The following is a 25,646-nucleotide window of genomic DNA, read 5'->3' as shown; positions in this document are numbered from 1 at the left end:
CTCTCAGATACTCACTTCTCAGATTCCCTCTTCCAGGGCATGAGGTCATGCACTATGGCCCTCTATCAATATCCAGTCCCTTTTCCCAGCAGCATACCCCGTTACTATGCTCCCTCCTCTCCATGAAAAGTTTCATCTCCTGCTCAGGTCTTCCCAGGACTAAGCACTTGTAACTCCTGTTAAAGTCAACAGGAGTTGAAGGTGCTTGGCCCTTCACAGGATTGGAAGCCACAGTTCTTCATCACTATTCAGATGCCAAATTGCAATAACTGCATGGAAAACTTTTGGGATCTCTGAACATCAGGCAAGAGGGAGAAAAGTCCTAATCTGAAGGACTGAGTAGAAAGAAAAAAAGGAAGAAGAAATTAAAGTGAATCTTGTACCACAGAGCTAGCACAGGCCACTAGACCAATGCCAAAACATAGCCCTGCTGCATGGAAGCTGGCCATTCTCTCTCATTCTGATCACTAATAGAATGTAACTATATGTGCTGCTGAAAGGAGAAGGAACAAAGAAACTGAATAAAAGGTGCATGTGTAACTTCATTTAACTTTGGTGTGCTCTGAACTTAAATATTGTCAAAACCATGGAATTTATTTCCACTACTCCCCCAATCAATTACGTAGTAAATCCTTGTAGTGGTGGAGAGGCTTGAGTGTCTCAATGACCCCAAAAGCGACCCTGCCTGGAGTCATGTACTCCCTTAGAGTCACCCATGGCAGAACATCAAGGGCAAGGTCCCAGACAAAGTGTGATCCAAGAAGTCCCTAACAGCAGAGCAGATAGAGGATAAGTACACAATGGAGGTGAAACTGTTGTGCAATGTTACAATGGCTGTGAAGGTGGATGAAGGCTGCAGCAAATACAGGATTTCCAATCATCATAGTATCCATGCCATCGGTTTCAAGTCCTCTATCTGTCAAGGACAGTGTGGTGACCGTTGTGCACCAGTCTCCCCACTTCAAAAGAAGTCGCGCACAGGCATGTTCCAGTTTTTGGAAAAATAACATTTTGTGGTTCAAGGAGTGGGCCTATTAGCCACCTGAGGGCCCATAACTCCCATGGAAGATGATCACACTCAATAACGAGTGATCGCCCATCATCATCAAATCCAAATAATCTTCAGTTATATATCTGGACATTTCTGAGAGAGGGGCTCTATCAGCCTTTATATGTGACATGGTTCAGTTTTCTTTCATTTATATATTTGTCTACTTGAAAAAGTTTGCTTTTGTTTTGCATGTATTATTTCTTACTGTGTGTCTGTACAGCACCTTGCACAACGGGGCCCCGATGTCAATCAGGGCCTTTAGGCACTTCTGTAATATAATAATATTTTCAAAGTTCTTCTCCTGGCACACATCACCATTCTATCTGAACAGCTGGAGATCTGAAGCAGAAAGAAACTTGTTTCCACATTGTTTTCAGGGTGGGAAAGAAGGACAGGTGACAAGAGTACAGTAACTCCTCACTTAATGCTGTAGTTATGTTCCTGAAAAATGCAACTTTAAGTGAAACGATGTTAAACTAATCCAACTTTCCAATAAGATTTAATGTAAATGCAGGGGGGTTAGGTTCCAAGGAAATTTTTAGGAGGCAGACAAAAGGCATTATATACTGTACAGTACTGTACTGTGGTTCAGAAGTGCCCCTGGCTTACCCCACACAGGCACAGCCCGCTGCAGGCAAGGACACTAGGAAGCACCTTCGCAGCAGCAGTGGCAGGTTCCCCAGAGAAGAACAGGCGCCGACTTTGCCGGGGGATGCTCCAGGCCCACCTCTTTCTGTCCCCGCTCCACTCCAGGCCCTCCTCTTCCCACCCCCACTCCACCTCCTCTCCGGAGCAGCCGCATCCCTGCTCCTTCCCACCCCCCCAAAAGTCTTAAGTGCCACCAAACAGCCGTTTGGCAGCGCTTAGGACTTTCTGGGAGGGAGGGGGAGGAGTGGAGATGCAGCTGGGAGGGTGGGGGAAGCACTGGGAGGGAGGGGGAGGAGGCAGAGAATAGGAACTTGTGCAATGCTCCCTTGTAAAGTCACTGCTCTTCCACAGAATCTTACAAGCAGTGGACAGAGCAGGCAGCCAAATGATGTTATAAGGGAGCATTGCACAACTTTAAACAAGCAGGTTCCCTAATTGAGCAGCGACGTAACTTTGAAACAACGTTAAGCGGGAGGACATTAAGTGAGGAGTTACTGTACCTGAAAGTTTTCTAACTTAATCACCCCATTACTAATAATATTTAACCTCAGTCAAAAAATCCTTTTTACTCCCTCTCCAGTCACTAAGCTGTGATTCTGATTATCCTTAACATGTGAAGAAGAAAGATTAAATGTTGATTTTATTTATTTATTTTTAATAACTGACCATATGGTGTGCAAAATTTGTTATTTCCTCTGCTATTCCCAGAGCAAATATAAGTCTTGATGTTGTTTATGTTACTATCATCCAAAAATTAATAGCTTTTCATATATCTCTTGACTTCCTAGTGGCTACAAGGGAAAAAAATGAATATATTCAAGGCTAAATGTCACTTAAACTGCCTCTGATATACGTGTATTATAGTAAATTACCATAAATGTGCTATGCAGTGATGGAGACAAATGCCCAAAGAGAGAACTCATGTAAACAAGATAAGTAAAACTGTCTTATACATATTTAAGGGAATACATAAATGAGAGATAGTCATAAACTTGACAAAGGTAATAGAAGATATAAGTTAAACTTCATTGCTATAAAACTCGGGTTAAAAAGGTGATATAAATATTTTAGTCTTATCTAAGATTCTGTCATTAAAGATTTACCACCGTCCTCTCTCTTTTTAAAGCTGTCTCCATCACACGCTATTTAATCTGGAGAGCTACCTTTGCAACTTCTGCTATCTGTTTTCAAAGTCCTCAGATTCTTTGTCCACAAATTTCCTAAAAGGGCATCATATCATACATTCATTCTGTACAAATATGGTGTATATAGTAGAAAATACACACATACAGCTACTAGAGGCTAGTAATCAGCCCTTTGGTTAGAACAATCGTGCCAGTAGAAGAGTAGCTCAGAAATCTGGGTTAGAGGCAATGCAACTGAGAGCCATTTGTGGCTCCCTCCAATGGCTGGATAACTCCAGTCCTCATAAGGAAGGGGGCTCAGTGATCAGAGTAAAATTGGATACAACCACCATACTCTGCCTGCCACCAGAGAGCATGGTTCCAGGATAACCCTCCACAATTAACTTTGTTTTCCTTCCCTGTCCCACACCAGCCCTTGGTTGCTCCTATTTGACCCCCAGCTTTTGATTTGTTAGTTTTTAAATTCATTTCTTTAACCAAGTGAAAATCTCATTGACTTTACTGGGAGCTTAGTTTGAGCAAGGACTTCAGGTTCGCTGCATATCATTAATGTTATGTGACTGGTGGCATGGGAAAGGGATGGTTACTCTTTGGGTCAGGAATTACCCCTACGTATTTAGGCATCACCTAACACTTCGCAAAGAGCATCACTAGAGAAGAACAGCAAGACCAGCATTCAATAACTCAGTGCAAGGATAGGATGGCCAACAATGGCCCATTCCCAAAATATCGCTCTTGCCAACTCATGATTTCATCATGGGTCTCGTGATACTTGTTGTTCTTCTTATAGCTCCAGTTCCTGGAGTTATGTGATATTGGGGGTGGGAGCTGAGATTCTCATGGCAAGTAGGTTTCCAGCCCTCATGATTGCAGAAAAAATGCTTGAAAATTTGGCCTGAATGCAGCCTTAAAGACTCAGAACCCAAACACAAGAAAGAACCCCAGAGTGTTTTATTGAAAAACCTCACAGGTTTTAAGCCAACTAACTAATCTAACCATGGTTCAAAAATATTGTCTAAATCTGTTTCTTGCTGCCTACATATTTACTGCATTTACACCTTTTGGGGCTCCTCTAATTTTTTTCCTCTGTTTAAGAAAAGATGGGCCAGATCCATAACTGATGCAAACAATCCCAGACTTTTGGATATTCAAGACCCAAACCCAAACATGATGCCTTGATTCCAACTCTCCTTTTAATGTCCATCTTTTTTATTTCACTCACTCCTGTTCTCCTTTGAGTCATTTATTCCCTCATCTCCCTTTTAGGAGGAGGCTAACTGATTTTCCATTGTCTCCTCCCTTCCAGCAATTCTTATTCTACATTTTGCCACTTTTCTGCCCTCCAACAGCCCTGCACACATTTTCCTCCCCATTAAGTTAGCCTACAATTCATCAGGAATATACATTCCAAAGCCAAGTAGATATGGAACTGGTTTAGAAGAATAAGGAAAGATTGCTTCAGCTCGCTAATAGACGGTATCAATCTTACTCGCTTTAAATGAAATATAAATTTATTGTAGTCATGCTGATAAGTGCTATTTGCCAAATTCATTCCCGGAAGTCAATGAGTTAATGCAAGGAGGGATTTGACCCTTTATTTTCAGTTTGTGGAGTCTGTGCATTAAAATAAAAGCTCAACTGTCACTGAAAATGTGACAGCAGAACATAGCACTGCTGTACCTAAAACAAGAATCAGTCTTAGAACTGACACTGCTCAAGTGTGACACATATGGGACAGATCCTGCAGTCCTTTCACAAACTAAACACCCATTAACTGCAGGGTGTGATGCTATATGATTACAACAGGTAGATAATTGTTGCTATCACTATTATATAATTGCAACAAATCTTATGCAAAGTGTGTCAAGTAAGGTGTCTATGGAAAAGTTATAATTTGCTGAATAGGATTATGCTATTTGCATGTATCATTTTTGTATCTGAAATTATGGATATTGACTATGTACCTGTATTTCAAATGTATCTGCTAATGTGGTAACACCCACAAGGTATTTTGCCAGCACATTGTAGTGGGACTATTCAAGTTGAATGGCCCATCGAGGAACACGTAACTCACAATGGACCATGAAAGATGCCTATCAACACCTAATGGGCTTTCCTGTTGATATTCTAGCTAGAGTATGGGTGATGGCCCCTGCTATGACTCAGCAGAGCATGCAAGAGCACGTGACTAAACCATGTGACCTAAACTCCATCTTACCACCTGTATTTTTCCACAAACTGAACTGAGGGCTTTGTTTCCCTCCACATTACAAAAGCTATAAAAGGCCCTGGAAACATCTCCATTTTGTCTCTTTCCTGCTCAAACCTCTGGGCTATGAACTTATACTAATGGGAGCATTCTAACCAAAGGACTGAGGAGCTTCCAGTGATTTGGGAGCAACCAGAGACTTAACAAGCCAGCAGTTTATTCCATCACTGCTACAAGTCTGATCCAAGAACCTTGCAATTATTGTAGGTATTTGATTCCTTTAAACAATTTTAATGCAACTTTTTCTTTCTTTCTTTTATAAATAAACCTTTATATATTAGATACTAAAGGATTGGCAACAGCATGATTATTGGGTAAGATGGAGTTACATATTGACCTGGATATGTGGCTGGACCTTTGGGATCAGAAGAACTCTTTGGTTGATGAAGTTGGTTTTAAAATAACCACTCATCATTCAGTCTAGTGTCTGGGTGTTGAATCCAGGACTGGAATACCTAAAGAGCCTGCATTCAGACTTCTTGTTAGACAGTGTGGTGAGACAGAAGTTTACTTTTGTATGCTGGTTTGGGTATATCTTATGGAAGAATAACCACCAGTTTTGGGGTGTGTCTGCCCTATTTCTCAGCAACTTGTCCTGAATTTGTTATTCTCAGTTGTGACCCACTGAGGCACGGTGGCACAGGGTTAGGTCATAATTAGTCCGGAGCTATAATGGTTCTTTTATTATTAGTTACAAGAGGGTTGCAGGGATATAAACCTTCATACTTCAGGTCATAAGCCCACCTCTATCTATGGACAGTTGTGGAAGTCTTACAGCCTATGTTATACAGGAGGTCCAGCTAGATGAGGACAGTGGTCCCTTCTGTCTTTATAATCTATGAAACTTTCCCCGTGGGCAGGTTAGCCTGAATCACCTACAGCAGGGTTTCTGACACTTTCCTCTGAAGCAGCTGATAGCGGCAAATTTCAGAGGTAGGACACTGGACTAGATAGATCATTGGCTCAGATAATATGGCAATTCCTACTTCTCATAAGAACCCAGAACTACTCCTAATGACCATGGACGTTGGTGCACACATGCAGAGGAATTATATCCTTACATGTGCTGTAGAGGAGGTGGGCTCACTCTCCAAGGATGGATAAGCCAGCTGCACCAAGGTACGCCTGCTTGAGGTGACCCATTAAGAGATGCTGCATCTCAGGAAGGCAGACATGTCTTCAGCTAATCAGGATATACTCATATGAACAAATTCAATGACAGCCACCACCCACTAGTTAAACACTAAGCATAGTCCTGTGCTTGTGCTCACACACAGCCTTTGTTCACACCAGTGCTGCAATGCAACAGCTTTGCACTCTCTACTATTCATTGCACAAGAACTCTCACCATTGAGAACACTTGGCATGTTACCATGCAAACAGACAGTATATTTATATATGTAAGCTAGATGCCCACTTGCATACACACTCTTGCTCATGGCCCAACATTTCCAGGGACCTGTGAAATTTCCAAGGTGCCACAGGTCAATCTTCACCTCACTAATAATGTTCATCTACATCAACTATGGTGTTTAAACAGCCTTAGAATAACACACCTCTCCTTTGTGAAGTAAGCATTGTAGCCCAGGTTTGTCTGGGGTGCAAAGCACTTGTCACAAATACCAGGTTCTTTTACTCAGACAGCTACATGAGAAATGTTATTGAGTTTGAGATTGGTGAAGGACACAGAGACTTTATTAGTTTTCGTTAGTACAGACAAGTACAACTGAAGTTATAGGAAAATAAGATAGAGTATGAAAAGTATAGAAAACTAACCGCCTGGTCCAGGCCTACTTACAGCCTTAGGCTGGTACAAGATAAAGCAATCCCCCCATGCTGACATACTTATAACCTTGGGGAGGCCATTGGAAGCAAAGATGGAACAGAACAGCCAATGAAGCACACCACAAGAGGAGATGATGTCTTGGGATGCAATATCCCACCTGTGAACATTATGTATCAGATTGTACACCCCCTTTTCATACATTTACATATCTATGGCCATATTTACTTAGGTCTCAGCCCCTTGTCTAGGGGACTTAGTTGGGGATTTGTCCTGCTTTGGGCAAGGGATTGGACTAGATGTCCTGCCGAGGTATTCTATGACTTTCCTGGTACGCATAACTGGACTTCCAACTTTTGACTTACACTAGCTGCATCAATACATTTCCCAGTGTTTCCAATATGTTAATGTGATTAATCTCATGGTTACATATACTACAAATCCCCTGGAAATCCATTATTTCAAACAAACTGTTCTTTTGCTGTTAACTTGTTTTTATTGCCAAGCCTACCTAAAATAATTAATATTATTGTTTCCCCTACTTGATTACAGCTCTACTAGCTTCTATTTTACTATCTTAAAGCATTTTAATATGGATATATAATTTGATTGTGCACCCTAAAACCAGGTCAGGGGTTACAGATCAACAGTATTCCAGCCCAGATTTTGTGGCTGAAGAGGAGGTAAACCGCCAGAAACTGAAGACTGTTTTTAACATTCACAGAGGTAATATTCTGTAGGTAGGACATCACAGAACCATCTCAATATTTTATTTCCTTTTTATTGTGACCTGATTCAAACTGTCTCTTTTCTTTCAGCTTCTATATTTTGAGTCAACAGCAGCTTCTCAGGGGATGGACCTTATGCTGCAGACATTATACTTGATAAAATGTGGCAATAAAAACCAAACCAAACCACTAGTCAATCAAAATATAGATTTGGTGCAGCAGTGTTTGGGACTTCCATTCAGAAAGGCTTCACACTGGAAGCAGTCTCATTACATAGGCGAGTAAAAACAACCTCTGCAATGCTGATGTAGAGTGCCAAAAATGTATGAACATAGACCCTTTTAGATTAGGACTAAGGGAAATAATAGTGCAAAATACACTGTAGATTAGCATGACAGGGTAATGGGGGGGAAAACTGGGAAAGACCCATCAATCCCAAGATGTTGGACTAGGTGCAGGAATCTCTGGATGATATCTATGGCCTGTGTTATGCAGAAAGCCAGACTTCCCTAGATGATCCTAGTGATTCCTTTTGGACTTATGAATCGATGAATTGGTTGCTAGGTAGAGAGATGTGGAACACTGTTTAAGTTACCAAAGCCCTGGAACATTATGTGGCCTTTAGTTTTGCAAGCTCAATTGCCAAAACCTGCACTTTTCTTCCTCCTCTCCTCAGATAGCAGTTTAATAGTCCTTGGTCCATTCTGAGCATTAGTGGGGTCTAGAATGGGCCTGTTTGTGCTGTCGGGAGTTTGATTTAACGGGCCGGATCTTCAGCTGGTGTAAGTCAGTACAGCACCAAGGATAAGGCCCCACGTACTGATTTAATGCACTGTTTGGTGTGTCAGGATGCCTCTCAATGGGCACATTTAAACAAATCAGTCACACAATTACATAATGATGCGTTTGGACCAAGCTCCGCCCTGTGATTCAAAGTCAACAGGAGCTGTGTGTGCATAGCTGAGGGCTGAATTTTTAAAGTCACTTCCCTTTCATGCCAACAGCACCTTAGGGACTTGGAATTCAGGTTCCATTCCTAGCCCAAGTCCAGTTTCCTCCACCCTCAGCAATATTTTGTAAAAATTGACAGAATCTGGTACCTACCACACTTCCCATGTCCCACTCTGCAAGCCTCTTTGTACTCTTTCCCCTTCGCTCCATTAAAATAACAGGAGCTGCTGGAGAGTTACTATCCCTTCCCAGATGTTCATGTCATTGTGTCCATGTGCATTCCATATCAGGTTAATAAAGTTACTATTAGAAGTCCGCATGTGGCTTTTCCTCCTGCTTTATTCCCTTTTCCATCTGCACCCACCAACCCTGTCAGCAAATGAGTCTCTCTGGCCCCCAAACGTCAGGGATGGAGCCCAATATCTCCAGCACCCTCAACACAAAGAACTATCCAGAGCTCAGGCAACAGGATTCAGAATAAACAGAGCAGAACAGAACTGACTTCCCAGTCCCACCCCACCCGTCCCTCAGTTCTCATTTCTGAACCTGTCCCATGCTAGATACCACAGTAACAGGCACTTTATAAAGCCAAAAAGAGCCTGATAATCCAGTCTCACTCTGTCTCCCCCATTCTGTAGCTAGCTTGCCACATTACTACAAATCTCCCACATAGTCTCGATTGCCACTCAACTTTCCACCCCCAGCGACCTCTCTGTTGCCTTCCTTACCCTCTTTGGGAGATCTGATTTCCCTTCCCTTTGGCATTAGTTATAAAAGGACTAGCTCACGACTGATGTACACAGTTATTGTTCTATTGACATCAGTGGAGTTGTGCCCCTTTTTACCCAGCCACGGACTGAGACTCAAGAGACACTGCACAGACCACGTGTAGTCATTTAGCTGCTGAGGGTTACGTAACAAAATACACAGTTCCCCACACATACAATTTGGGGTTGATCCTGCAATCCTAACTCCCACTAAACAGATGAGAGTTTCTCCTGGGTAAAGACTGCAGGAATGGATGGCTCTTTTGTTAGCCCAAACTTCAGCTCTCAGGTTGATCTCTGATCTTTCTGCTCTGCCCTCCCGCCCACACACACACTTTTTTGCTTTCAGGTGACAAACACAGCAACTTTCTGTCACACAACCATCCCTCTTCTCTTCCATGAATTCTTGTGATGGATCCAAAGGGCAGAGCTCCCCATCCTGACAGCAAGTGGTGCTCCAAAGAAATGGCTGCATGACCCAGCTGGAGGCCTCAATAGGAGCATAGTGTGTTGATTGTTACATGCACCACCAAAGAGGGTATTATACACTGCCCTACACCGGGGGGATAACATGGAACTGCACCACTCCAGGGAACTCTGGAGAGAGACTACATGGATTCTCAAGCAGAGAAAGTACAAGAAAAAAGCCACTTATGGATTTAGGTACCCAACTTTAGGCACCTAAATTTGAAACTTCTGTCCTGACTTGCCCATCTTCACCCAGTTAGTCAGTGGCAGGCCTAAGACTAGAATCCAGGAATGCTTCTCTCCCATCCCCTGCTCCAACTATCAGGCAAATGCACCCCAAAACCAATCAGAAGGAATCACGTGGCAGCTACCATATCGTTGACAAATACATCTCACCTTTCTGACCACACAAACGCATGTGAGTTGCTTCCTTAGTTACCTTGCTTTTCCAGTGAACATGACTAAAATCTCCCCTCTGATTCCTCAGTTTGTTCAGACACTACAGATTGGTTATTGGTTTGATTTTTTGAATCCTCTAAGGTAACAGGTTGGTATTATCACACATTCTTAACATAACTGTCCCTCCCCGGTGAGTATACCTTGTATTACCTTCCTATTCAGTACAGCAGAACATCTTTAAAAGCAACTGTAGGCTGAGAACAATAGTAGATGATGTATCTAGGTTTTCATGCCATGCCCATCACTACAGAGTATCTAAGCATATGAACAGACAGCAAATCCAGATTTCCAAAACATATATAAAATTAAGGTTTCATCATTCACAGCTACGAACTTTGTTTTGTCTTGTTCGTGACCATCAAAAGGACCAAGTCAGCTTGATAGGACAATGTAAATGGTGTTTCTTACTTTAACGAGCCCAGAACATGAGCGGTGATGATCACAACTCATTTTTCTTTTCAATGACAAATGAACTCCTCGGTTATTTTCTTTCTTCTGATAAGTTTAAAAGGAAAGACTGTATGATGTCAGGGAGTAATTGAATTGTAAAGACAGAGGCACAGATAGGTAACAACTCTTTGTCATTTGTTCCTGAAACTTCCTAAATGAAATTCACATCAAAATGTGAAAATCTGCAAAGCATCATTAATTTCAAGAGATCAGAGCAAGATTTTAAACAGGAACTATGAAATAGTTTCTGTGTGTACCCTTCTGATGTCTTTCCTATTTCATCTAATTAACAATAAAACAGATGTCCCGTGACACAATCAGCTTTTTCATCCAGTAACACTGACAGTCTAAAAATGCCAATCCTTTCACATGTGTAAGTTAAAATGTCACGAGAAACCATTTTTGCGATTTAGAGATAAGAGCAAAGAGAAAATTAACATTGTCTAAAACTACAGCGGTGCACAAATCGCACTGCCTGCCATCCACAGCTGCATACCTAGATATGGTGCCGGAAGGGGGTTGGTCCATTTTGGTTTTTCTGCATGAGAACAAGTCAGATTAGTACATTTTTTACTCGCACTGCTGCACAAAATTAAAAAAAAGAAATCTTCCAACTTTGGGAAGCTGTGGTAACTTTAAAACAGGCATCGAGAAGAAGGGTGGTCTTGTGGTTATGGCACTGAATGGAAGCTCAAAATACCTGTGTGCAATTTCCAGCTCTGCCTGAGCCCTCCATGTGAACTTGGATAAGTCACTTAACTCTGTGTTCCAACTTCCCCATCTGTAAAATGGGAACAACACTCCTTCCCTTGTCGGTCTTGTCTATTGAAATTTTCAACTCTTCACGGCAGGGACTGTCTCTAATTTTGTGTTTGTACAGTGGGGCCCTTTAAGTGCTATGGTAATACACATAATACATTTTGCAGTCTAGTAGCCTTAAGAACAAATCTGTGTTGCATTTTTGTTTCCCTGCTGCCTTCAGATTTTGGGGGACCATTATAATGTCAATTATTCAAATACTTCAGGTATCAGCTCTTTGTTGCCCAATCTACATACATAAATTAAGTTGTTGTCATATCTGGGTCTCCCAGAGCATCTTGGCTGCTCTTACTATGTTTTGTAGCTGCTCAGCTCAGACATGTCTTGTTTGACATGAGCCACCAAGTAACAAACAATTAACAAGATAATTAAGATACGATTAACACTCTGTCTCATTTGACTTGGCACAATTGAGAACTGATCTTCAAATGTCGAGGTAGTAAGATTTCTAAATTCTACAAGATCATTTCACAGTATTAGCAACTCTCAAGATTTTGTCATGAGTCTTATGGTAATTATTGTTTTCCTTCAAGCCTCAGCTCCTGGAGTCAAGCGGAGATGTGATGATTTCAGCCTTCGTTCTTAAAGAAAAAGCAAATTTCTAGCCCTTGTGGCTGTAGAGGAAGCTTCCAAATATGACCCCACCCTAAAGGCTCAAAAAGTAGAAGGCAAATAAAGAGAACACCAAATCTATTATTTGACATAATCTCATGATTTTTGGTGACCCTGACTCATGATTTTTGAACATTTGGGGTTGGCAATACTGATTTCAACCACTCAGATGGTCAAAAGATTAAAAGTTACCCCTTCCCACAAGGCACTGAAACAATACTACTATTAGGCCCAAACAGCCTTTTTTATCCCCATCCTTATGATCCGGAAACTGAGCTGCAAACAGATTGAGTTACTTTCCCAGACCAGTCAAATTCAGACAGCCTAGACACTGGACCCGGAGTACCAGTCCTCATGCTCCAACCTCAGAATACTGAAATGAACATCTGTACTCTATCCTAGGATCACCCTTCCTTTCCAACATGAGCTACTCCTCTAAAGATGTGTCTACACTGCAATTAAACACTCCCAGCTGGCCCGTGTCAACTGACTCAGGATTACAGGGTTGTAAAATTGGATCGCGGAGCCTGGGCTACAGCCCAAGCCCAAATGTCTACACCATAGTTTTACAGCCCACAGCCCAAGCCCATGTCAGCTGACACAGGCCAGCCATGTGTGTTCAATCGCTGTGTAAACATCCCCTAAGCAGTTATGCCTTACAACTATCATTCACTGTTTAAACCTGTCTATCCACTTCCCATATCAGTAGAAAATGCTTTAAAAATTGAATACTGGGTAAATGCCCAACCCTTCACCCCCACCCAAAGTTTAGGGCAATATTTTCAGATTTGCTCAGCACAAAAAATCGAGGCCAGATTTTCAGAGCTCAGTTCCAAGTTAGGTACCTAAGAGAAGTGGCCACTTTTCTGAAAGGGCTCAGCCCCCAGCAGCTCCCATCATTTTCAGCTGGGTATTTTCAGAAGTCTGGATACTTAATCAAGGTATCTAAAATGGGAGCTGTTGCAAGTAGAGCAACCTGGACCTTAAAAATAAGCTTCCACTCAAAAAGATGAAACAGCAACACAAACAGCAGGACTTTATTTCTTTTATCTGACTGCATAAAAACAAGAACACTCATCGCACTGGGATACACTTACAATAAATAGCTCCATTTCAGCATTTCACTAATCACAAAAGCCTTATTGTTACAAATACTCCAGTGCCATGAACATTATCCCTTAATTATTCATCCACAGTTTATATCTATAGCTAATTTACCACCTGCCCGTCTTTGCAACCAGGCACCATTGCTTTGTTATTTCTGGACAGGTTCAAGGGTAGATCACTGGGAGGCTGATAGGGAGGAAAGGCTTTGTTATTGCAAAGGGAAACTTGTTTTATGGGAATTCAAATTATACTTAATAACCACCAGCCCCATTTACCTAACCCATGAGAACTCACCCGTGCACTGGGTGGCATTGTCAAATCCTCTTCACAGGGAACTCTCCTTTCTCTCTTTCTAAACTTGCGTCTAATGTGAAGAGTCGCACTGTAAAGGCAATGGTTTTTTACTCTGCCAATCTGCTCCCTCAGCATATCCTGGCTTTACCAGCTAAAATAAGGTTTTACTTATTTTTAGGGCTGCCATTTAATCACAGTTAACTCACGCGATTAACTCAAAAAAAATTAAGTGCAGTTTAAAAAAATGAATCTCGATTAATTGCACTGTTAAACAATAGAAAACCAATTGAAATGTATTAAATATTTTGGATGTTTTTCTACATTTTCAAATATATTGATTTCTATTACAACACAGAATACAATATACAGTGCTCATTTTATATTACTTTTTTTATTACAAATATTTGTAAAAATGATAAAAGAAAGAAGTAAATACTTTGCAAAGCTGGCTACAAAAGTGCCATGCAAATGCCTGTTCTCACTTTCAGGTGACATTGTAAATAAGAAGCGGGAAGCACTATCTCCCGTAAATGGAAACAAACTTGTTTGTCTTAGCGATTGGCTGAACGAGAAGTAGGACTGACTGGACTTGTAGGCTCTAAAGTTTTATGTTGTTTTGTTTTAGAGAGCAGCTATGTAACAAAAAAAATCTACATTTGTAAATTCAACTTTCAGGATAAAGAAATTGCACTACAGTACTTCTATGAGGTGAACTGAAAAATATTATTTCTTTTGGTTTTTTACATTGCAAATATTTGTCATAAAAATAAATATAAAGTGAGCACTGTACACTTTGTATTCTGTATTGTAACTGAAATCAATATATTTGAAAATGTAGAAAACATCCAAAAATATTTAAATAAATGATATTCCATTATTGTTTAACAGTGCGATAAATAGAGATTAATTTTATTAATCGCTTGACAGCCCTGCTTATTTTTACTGTTAAGCCTGAAGAGCCAAAACAGGGAAGGAAGACTGAGTTGGCCTGTGTGTTTGAAGAGTTTTGTCTCTTCGATTTAGATGGCAAATTCCTGGGGGGCAGGAACAATTGTCTCCCTATTTATTTGTACAGCCTCAAACATTGACCTGACTTTAGAAACACTAATAATCCTCAACTGGAGGAAGCCACATCCTTCCCCCAAAAGAAAACAAAGTTATTTCTCATGTTCAGGAACGTATCTGTTAGTAACGTCTGTACATTCTGGAGCTATTACATCTCTTAATGGAACATGGTGTGTGGCACTCCACAGAGAGCGACTTCGGAGAAGTTAATTATAATCATATGTCTTCCTCAACTCACAACACTTGCAGAATATGATTGACAGGTCCTCCGATGGCAGAATTCAATTAAGTGTAATTTGAATTCCCATAAAACAAGTTTCCCTTTGTTGTAACACTGAAATCAGTATTGAAACATGATAAAACAGATATTAAATGATATAAATTCTCTTGTTGAGAATTTAAAAGTAGAAGGAAGCTTGGCTGAAAGTGATCATGAAATCATAGAATTTGCAATTCTAAGGAAAGGTAGAAGGGAGTACAGCAGAATAGAGACAATGGATTTCAGGAAGGCGGATTTTGGTAAGCTCAGAGAGCTGATAGGTAAGGTCCCATGGGAATTAAGACTGAGGGGAAAAACAACTGAGGAAAGTTGGCAGTTTTTCAAAGGGACGCTATTAAGGGCCCAAAAGCAAGTTATTCCGATGGTTAGGAAAGATAGAAAATGTGGCAAAAGACCACTTTGGCTTACCCTTGAGATCTTGCGTGACCTATAAAATAAAAAGGCGTCATATAAAAAATGGAAACTAGGTCAGATCACGAAGGATGAGTATAGGCAAATAACACAGGAATGCAGAGGCAAGATTAGAAAAGCAAAGGCACAAAATGAACTCAAACTAGCTATGGGAATAAAGGGAAACAAGAAGACTTTTTATCAATACATTAGAAGCAAGAGGAAGACTAAGGACAGGGTAGGCCCACTGCTCAATGAGGAGGGGGTAACAGTAACGGGAGACTTGGAAATGGCAGAGATGCTTAATGACTTCTTTGTTTCGGTCTTCACTGAGAAGTCTGAAGGAATGTCTAGTATAGTGAATGCTTACGGGAAGAGGGTAGGTTTAGAAGAGAAAATAAGGAAAGAGCAAGTAAAAAATCACTTAGAAAAGTTAGATGCCTGCAAGTCACCAGGGCCTGATGGAATGCATCCTAGAATACTCAAGGAGTTAATGGAAGAGGTATCTGAGCCTCTAGCTATTATCTTTGGGAAATCATGGGAGACGGGGGAGATTCCAGAAGACTGGAAGGGGGCAAATGTAGTGCCCATCTATAAAAAGGGAAATAAAAACAACCCAGGAAACTACAGACCAGTTAGTTTAACTTCTGTGCCAGGGAAGATAATGGAGCAGGTAATCAAAGAAATCATCTGCAAACACTTGGAAGGTGGTAAGGTGATAGGGAATAGCCAGCATGGATTTGTAAAAAACAAATCATGTCAAACTAATCTGATAGCGTTCTTTGATAGGATAACGAGCCTTGTGGATAAGGGAGAAGCGGTGGATGTGATATACCTAGACTTTAGTAAGGCATTTGATACAGTTTCGCATGATATTCTTATAGATAAGCTAGGAAAGTACAATTTAGATGGGGCTACTATAAGGTGGGTGCATAACTGGCTGGATAACCGTACTCAGAGAGTAGTTGTTAATGGCTCCCAATCCTGCTGGAAAGGTATAACAAGTGGGGTTCCGCAGGGGTCTGTTTTGGGACCGGTTCTGTTCAATATCTTCATCAACGATTTAGATGTTGGCATAGAAAGTACGCTTATTAAGTTTGCGGACGATACCAAACTGGGAGGGATTGCAACTGCTCTGGAGGACAGGGTCAAAATTCAAAATGATCTGGACAAATTGGAGAAATGGTCTGAGGTAAACAGGATGAAGTTCAATAAAGATAAATGCAAAGTGCTCCACTTAGGAAGGAACAATCAGTTTCACACATACAGAATGAGAAGAGATTGTCTAGGAAGGAGTATGGCAGAAAGAGATCTAGGGGTCATAGTGGACCACAAGCTTAATATGAGTCAACAGTGTGATACTGTTGCAAAAAAAGCAAACATGATTCTGGGATGCATTAACAGGTGTGTTGTAAACAAGACACGAGAAGTCATTCTTCCGCTTTACTCTGCGCTGGTTAGGCCTCAACTGGAGTATTGTGTCCAGTTCTGGGCACCGCATTTCAAGAAAGATGTGGAGAAATTGGAGAGGGTCCAGAGAAGAGCAACAAGAATGATTAAAGGTCTTGAGAACATGACCTATGAAGGAAGGCTGAAGGAATTGGGTTTGTTTAGTTTGGAAAAGAGAAGACTGAGAGGGGACATGATAGCAGTTTTCAGGTATCTAAAAGGGTGTCATCAGGAGGAGGGAGAAAACTTGTTCACCTTAGCCTCCAATGATAGAACAAGAAGCAATGGGCTTAAACTGCAGCAAGGGAGATTTAGGTTGGACATTAGGAAAAAGTTCCTAACTGTCAGGGTAGTTAAACACTGGAATAGATTGCCTAGGGAAGTTGTGGAATCTCCATCGCTGGAGATATTTAAGAATAGGTTAGATAAATGTCTATCAGGGATGGTCTAGACAGTATTTGGTCCTGCCATGAGGGCAGGGGACTGGACTCGATGACCTCTCAAGGTCCCTTCCAGTCCTAGAGTCTATGAGTCTATAATACGCTCTATGATACCATCATAAAGCATATAAATGTCACTTAATAATGCTGCCACTGTTGCTTTCTGAAGACCAGTGAGCTGGCTCTTTAAATATTAATTTTTACCATGAGGTGCTATCTGAGAGTAAAAAATAAATGTCAGACAAGGCATGGGAGAATAAGGACCAGATTTGCAAAGGTATTAGGCACCTAGAGATACAGATGGATGGTTTTGAAATCCCCTGTGTACCTAACTCCCATTGAAGTCACAATGGAGGCACAGAAGAGTACTGATCTGTCAGATAAATGCCATGTCCTCCATGCATTCCCCTCTCCTCTTCTCCCAAAAGGTCAGTGACTTTCCCAGGAGACTGTAGTACCTGGGAATAGCTGGGTAATGCCATGTCAAACGGCCTTTGGAGTGTCACACAGGGGAATACAGCTCAGTTTCCCACCTGCACCAGGTAAGAGCAGGGCACTCTTCTTTCAGATGTAGGCTTTGCTACTATTCTCCCTACTTTTGTCCACTCAAGACTAGACTATTGTAAAGTGCTCTTCTTGATGCTACACACTGAGACCCGCCAGAAACTAAAGCTAGCACAAATGCTGGTTAACCTGCACATCTGTCACATGCATTATGGCTTCCGATCCTGCATCCCTAACTTATTTCAAAGGCAAAGAAAACACCCAGGAATTTAGAGACCAAAAAAGCAGTTTCACCAACTACAGGAGCTCCCTCAAATCAGTATGCAGGGCCGGGCTAAATAAACTAGCTTGCCCTTTGTTTGACTTAAGCCAAGCCAAGCCAACAGGAACACAGCAGACATGTGGGACGGGACCTAGGCCCTGGAGTGGATGGGGTGTAGGGTGACAAGACAGCAAGTGTGAAAAATCTGGATGGGGCTGGGAGGTAATAGGAGCCTATATAAGAAAAAGCCCCAAATATCAGGACAGTCCCTATAAAATCGGGCCATCTGGTCACCCTAATGGGGTGGGTTGGTGAAGAGACAATGGGAGAAAGTGTATTTATATTTTTTAAAATTTTACTAATTAATCATTCATAAATCTATCAACCTGATCATTTCACTTGTATATTGTATCCCGTCCCCCCTACATATTCGCTGCCTTTTTTAGATCGTATGCTCTTCAGGGAAGTGCAGTGGCTGTGTCTTTTTCTGTGTTTAGAAAGTGCGTAGCACATTTTGGGCACTACTGTATTATAAGTGATAGTGTTATAACAATGCCACTATAGAAATCATTAACCCTTTTAATGCTGTGCAATGAACATACCACTAGGTAAAAATCCAGATCCTATAGGTAAGAGACTCCATATGCCACTAATAGTCCCCTGAGTCATCCAGTTCCACCAGCTTTGGTCAGGGCATACTACTGGATGGAAAAGAGCTAGATTCAAGCCCCTGCTCCAAATCAAGCAGAGGCGGGGATTTGAATGAGTCTCTCACATCCCAGGTGAGTGCCCAAGCCATGGGACTATTGGCTATAATGAAGTAGGGGCTGTCTGTCTCAAGGCAGGTCAACCCTAACTCCAGGAGAGGGGTTACAGCTGAGAATCCTGAGTGGAGAAAGGCCCCTCTCTTCATCCTATCAGCCAGTGGCTGAAGGCCCATATCAGTGAGAGTTAGACGCCTAAGCACCATTGAGGATGTGGGCCCAAGCCCTGCCCTTTTTCCCCTATATTTCACTCCTGGCTAGCTTAGGCAGCTCCCCACTTAGCTTGCTAGCTTCCAGGAGTCTCTCTCTTGGGCACCCAGCTCTCTCTGGCTCAGGGCTGAAGATACCACTGGGAAGCCTAGGAGTTAGACATTGCAATGCATCCAGCCCTGTTTGCCTCAGTTCCCTATGTGTGAAATGGGGATAATCTTCCTATTCTCCACCCCTTTATCTGCCTTATCTATTTAGATTGTAAACTCTTTCAGTCATCCCTTACTGTCTGTTCAGATAGCTCTTCTCATAAAGGGATCTCAATCTTAGCTGGGCCTCTAGATTTGAGAGTAAAACAAATATTTCTGCTTTCATTTAACCCCATGGAAGCTTAGGTATGGAAAAGTCTTTGATCTAGAGCCTGCAAATAAATGGAACTCTAAATAAATGTTTTTCTTTGTGCCTCTAAGAAGATTCATGGTGAACTTTAAATATTTAAAGAGCCAACTTATATGTGTCTTTAAAATGAAGCGGTTAGGAGAGGGTTAAAAAGAAAACTGACAAGTCCCTCTAATGCTATGCAAATGATATGTACATACAAATACATATTCCACAAACCAGGTTTTGGGGGTTTTGAGTAACATGATTCATCTGAATCACCTCTGCAGTCCCAGGAACCATCAGTGACACACAGAAAGGGCCCTCCCATTATATTACTGATACTATAATCAGCAGGGGAAAAAAAATCTGCATAGCAAACATAGTCTAAAAAGCCACTTGCCCTAAGTGAGAAACATAAAACAGGTGTCATGGGACAAAAAGATTCTAGAGACGGGGCCAGACTACAGGGCGGGGAGAATCAGCTCTGGCTCTGTATTTTGAACTCTTCAAAGCTTGGCCATGTTTGGATCCTGGCCCCATCACTAATGAGCCCCTTACACAGTTAGAATAACATCCACATGTGAGTGTCCCCATAATCAGCTAGATGGTTGTCTTGGGCAAATGACAACTGCTATCGGGAGCATCCTCAAGAATGCTGTCAGGGTAACTGTGCACTGCTGAGTAGCAAAGTTTACCATTAAAAGTCTCTGAAAAGATAACAAATAAAATTAGGGATAAATAATTAGTTTGTTAAAAAAAAATAAGGCAGCAGTTGACAGTTTTGACTTTTTACAACGCAGATTAAATTGTGTCTCTATTATAGCATTGGTATATAGGCCAAGGGACACTGCCAATTTTTTTTTCATGCAGTCTCTGCTGCCCCCTAGTGGGCTTTTTAAAGAGTAAGTGAGCAGAATGTTTTGTTTCAGAGGGTAGGTAATTATTTTAATTAGCAATTTCAATCTGCATTAGGAAATCATGATTTTGGGGAGGAGGGGGGCTTATGCTTGGTATTTGTAAGCTGATTTATACAAGTGTTTCATTCCCAAGACTAAGAATTAAGCAGTGTCGTGCCTTCTGCTCTATTTTATACTGATGCTATTTCCCATCATTCCAAAACTACATCAGAACATTTGTGCAGATTAGTAATCCCTTTGGAGCAGGGATTGTCTATTCCTGTGCATCTCTGCAAAGTGCAAAGGCCCAATCCTGATAGTGCCCAAAGGCCCCATCACAGTATAAATTACTACTAATAATAAAGAAGTCAAATTCAGACCCCTGAGTAAGCAGGCACAAGGCAACTGAAGCAAATATAGTTACACCCAGTTATGCAAAGCTAAATTTGGTCCTTAGGTCGTTATCTGCCAGCTGCACAACCATTTCTAGTCCATAAAACATTCAAAATGCAACAAATTATTTAATGCTCACTTCTATGGTCAACAAAAAAAACCTAGCTGGATTTTGGGCTCCTGTCACTCAGTATTTTTAAGACTACAAAAGAATATCCTAGGCTGAAGCAGTAATGGGCTCAAGATGCAAAACTGAGACCTGGATCTGGATGTGAAATATCCTAATGCTGGGGGGTGTTCATGTCCAGGCTGTGGCCTGGGTCTACAGATAGACTAAAGATCATGAGACAGATCCCTAGGTGTGCCAGAGCAACACACGGAGGGAGGTTTTACCCCTCTGATTATGGGGCTGCCAAGAGCCAAACCGGTCTCCAGCACACATTAGAACAGCCTCAATCTGCTCTTTTTAACTGTAACAACCGCTCTCAAGGAGCCTCTCCATTGGCCAGGATAACCAGAATGCGACATCATCCCCCAAAACACCACCTCCCAACTCCCACTCCATCCCAGAATGCCCCTGTGCTGGGGAATGGAGGGGTGGAGAGAGGACAGGAGCAGCTCTGCTAACCCTACACCAAATGACTATCCCTCTGCACTAGTGCAATCCTCAGATGCTGCCTCAAAGCAGCTTTTACATCCCTTTTATGTCATTAGAGCGGTGTAAACGGGACATCAAAGGGGCCACGGATCTGGACCTAAAGAAACAAACATCACTATATTTACGTGAGACCCACAAGGTGGGTGAGGTCAGATCTTTCATTGGCCCAGCTTCTGCTGGTGAAAGAGACAAGCTTTCAAACTTACTCAGAGCTCCCCTTCAGGTAGTAGGACAGTCAGAACAGATAGTGTGCCCCAACCAAATGTGATTAACTAACAAAAGGGACTGCATTTTGCTTGTTCCTCACTCCATCATCTATTATCTTTCTAGGGAAGCTTGTTATTTAACACTGTGCAGCCTTCTGGAGTAGTTTGTATGAAAGTCTCTATACAAAATAAGCTTGTGACTAATTTTATTTTCAGCCTCCACGCTTTTTTTTTGCATACAAGTCTTATGGTGTCGGTATAAACACAATTAAAGTGCAGCTTCCTGCTGGAAAATAACTCTACGCCAGAAAAGTGGCATCAGGGTGGGTTTCTGTTTTTACTATGACTGACTCCAGTTCTAGTTTTTACAAGAAAGAAGACAGACTTCTTAACTGCCAACCCAACAGACCCACTCTAGGTTCTGGGTTCTTTCCTACTCCTGTATTATCACTCATGCTAAAGAGTCTGTGACACGTGTCAATAGGAAATCCCAAATTAAGCAGTCACTTACACCTGCACTGCCCCACTGATGGCTAATGGGTTTGCACAGGTGTGAGTGAGGGCAGAGTTTGAAGACAGTAGGGTTGCCACTCAGTTGCTGTACGTCAGACCTGGCTAGGCTGATCAGACAGCAAGTGTGAAAAATTGGGATGGGGGTGTGGGGTAATAGGAGCCTATATAAGAAAAAGCCCCAAACATTGGGACTGTCTCTATAAAATCAGGACTCCGGTCACCCTAGAGCTAGCTTTGAATAAGGCGAGGAAGATTTGGCACCAAGATCATACTCAAGTAACAGGGTGAAATCCTGGCCCTCGTGAAGTCAGCAGAGCTCTTAGCATTGACTTCACTGGAGCCAGAATTTCACCCAAAATTTTAAAGACTAACTGTGCAGTGGGGTCTGCTGTCACCCTGATACGTCACACACCCCTTACACTCCCTCAGGCTCTGTTGAACAAACATCAGGATGCCCAAGATTAATTCACACTACAAGGCAATTAATCTTACTTTAGTTTAACTCTCTTCCCTGCTCCTGCCTTTGTCTCCTGTTTTCATGTCCTGTTTCTCTGCTGCAAATCAGGGCAGGGACCATATCCTTTTAACATGTATGTGCCCCCCACACACACCCGCTGAACACTCTCGTCCCCCCAGAATGGGAAAGCCCCTTCTTCCTCCCTTCTCAAGGGCTTGGTGACCCACCTTAGAACCAATAGGTCCTGGATTCTGTGCATTCAGTCTCTCCATCTAGTGGCCAGGTGCATAAGCTAATATGCAACCCCTAGGGCATCTTATTTATAAGTAGAGGAAATCAAGGACCACAGATAAGGGAGAAGGCAAGGGAATCAAGAATGTCAAACAAATGAGTGACCAACCCATCCACAACAATAAATCGTATACTAAATACCCACAAACTGAGTCAAAACAACACAATGCCCCCAAAATCTCCTCCCAGGTGTTTGCTGGTGGGTGGAGTTAGTTTTCAATGAGAAGAGCTTCCTAAGAAGCCAAGAGCTCTCCCGTTAGGTTCGAGCAGGTCTCTAGCAGCATCTAACCCTAGCTGGTTCCTCACTCCCTGTGCAAAGGAGGCCTAGCGGGTGCAGCAGAGACTTAGGGATCAGTCTCTTCTTTATGGAGGTGGTGCAGTGAGCTGCTTCCCCACCAGTGCTTCAACAACCCAACTCCCTGCAGCCAGCTCTCTCTGTCTCCACAAACCCTGTCCCTTCCAGGGCTCAGCGCACCTCAGCGCAGTTCCAGCTACACGCAGCCCACCTGGGGCCTGCAGCTGCCTCAGCCTGAGGAAGCTAAACCATAGCCTCTCTGTGTGTCACATACAGGAAAGGCAGGTCGTCCCCACTTCATTTTCCCTGCTTTTGTCTGCTGTCTGTGGAAGCTGCTTTCTTAACTCTCCAAAATGGGGAGGGGCTACAAGCACAAGGTATGGTACACATTTATGATCTGTATACAGGAACTGCACAGAGAGACAGGGTAGTCCAGCATTTCCCCATCACTTTTATCATGCCAGCATCCCATGCAATAGCTTCATGCTATGAACACAAGAACGGCCTTACTGGGTCAGACCAATGGCCCATCTAGCCCAATATCCTGTCTTCAGACAGTGGCCAGTGCCAAGTGCCCCAGAGGGAATGAACAGAAGAGGTAATCATCAAGTGATCCATCCCCGGTTGTCCATTTCCAGTTTCTGGCAGAGGCTAAGGACACTTCAGAGCATGGTTTTGCATCCCTGCCCATCCTGGCTAATAGCCATTGACAGACCTATCCTCCATGAAGTTATCTAATTCTTTTTTGAACCCTGTTATAGTCTTGGCCTGCACAACATCCTCTGGCAGAGTTCAACGGACTGACTGTGCTCTGTGTGAAGAAATACTTCCTTTTGTTCATTTTAAACCTGCTGCCTATTAATTTCATTTGGTGACCCCTAGTTCTTTTGTTATGAGAAGGAGTAAATAACACTTCCTTACTTGCTTTCTCCACATCAGTCATGATCTTATAGACCTCTATCATATCCCCACTTAATCATCTCTTTTCCAAGCTGAAAAGTCCCAGTCTTATTAATCTCTGCTCATATGGAAGCTGTTCCATACCCTTAATCATTTTTGTTGCACTTTTCTGAACCTTTTCCAATATATATTTTTTTAGATGGGGTGACCAGATCTGCATTCAGTATTCAAGATGTGGGCATACCATGGATTTATATAGAGACAATATGATATTTTCTATCTTATTATCTATCCCTTTCGTAATGATTCCCAACATTCTGTTCACTTTTTTGACTGCCGCTGCACATTGAGTGGATGGTTTCAGAGAACTATCCACAATGACTCCAAGATCTTTTTCTTGATCTATGAGTTAACTTGATACTTTATCATCACTCATGTCAAACAGCTGCATAATAGCTCTACAAGCCCCTGTCTTTTGCACTGTAGAACAAGAGTCCTCGAGGCTTACTGGGTCAAAAAAGTAAATAGGTACCTACGAACTAGTTTGCTTTGTAAACTAATCTCTCCATTCTGCACCCACACATAGCCTCAAAATGTATGTTGAGTATCCTACCACCCCCTCAAAAACTCCATTACAATTATAATTAAGGTCTGGCAGAAACCCGTTAGCATGGGGCTGAGCCTTCACATTTAATTCATTAGGTGGTTTTGAAAATTCTGGACCAAATCTTCCTTATCTTACTAAGGCAAAACTCCCGTTGGTGGGCACGGCCAGCAGGTCTGCTCCTGGCAGGGATTTCTGTTTCTCCTGTATGTGAATACAAGAGTACAGCAAGCTAGGTTTGCAAGCGTTCACTCCGAATTTATTTTTATTTCACCCCACTCTCAAGTATAATTCAAATCCTCATGTTCACTGAGCAGTTGACCCTGCAGCCTCTATTCAGGTAAAAACAAAAATCACATTGATTTCAATGAAAGTTGAGCTGATTGTACAGCACTTAACACAGTGGGGCCTTAATATTAAATCAGGCACCGAGCAATATAGTCTCTGCCCTTAAGTCATTAAAGCGAGACCTAACAAACATGTGTAGGCAGCTCCCTGGCGGTCTAGTGTCAGGGCTCAATTGCCAGATAAAGTTCCAGAACACACTTCTGGTCCTTCCAATACTGTCACTCACAAGGGAGAGTAATGTAACCTGGCACAGCTTCCTCGGCATCTGGGGAGTGCAGATTCCATGCTCTGCATCTGCCTTACCCTGTGCTGTTCACTGAGGGCTATGCCGTGTTCCAACACCCCACAGGCTCGCCACCAACACTGGCTGAGTCCCCAACACACCCCAGTGGCAGGCCGAGCACTCTTACCCTTCCCACTACCCGGGATGGAGCAAGTAAGTGAGAGGTACCCACCGCTACCAAACTCAGCTCCAGCTGGAATCAAAAGGGACCATGCCCTAGCCGGAAGCTTCAGGCTGGTGGGGAGGGCCACAAGCTCCTTGACCCGCTTGGGCGGTGAGGGGGAGATATAAACTATCAGCCAGTGACACCCCCCCCCCAGCCTCCCTATCATAAGTGACAGTGCCAGAAGGCAGTTCCAGCTCCCAAAGAAAGTGCCAAAATGGCATCCCACAGTCTTCTGGCACAACTCAAGCTCTGCCTAGTGGTCAGGAATCAGTGCTCTCTCACCACTGCAGCTGACATTTGATTCCCAATCAGGGAACTCCTTACAGGCTCCTGGTCTCTG

The sequence above is a fragment of the Gopherus evgoodei genome, chromosome 8 (assembly GCF_007399415.2).
Source record: "Gopherus evgoodei ecotype Sinaloan lineage chromosome 8, rGopEvg1_v1.p, whole genome shotgun sequence".
Taxonomy (NCBI): Eukaryota; Metazoa; Chordata; order Testudines; family Testudinidae; genus Gopherus; species Gopherus evgoodei.
Note: the sequence above shows the minus strand (reverse complement) of the source record.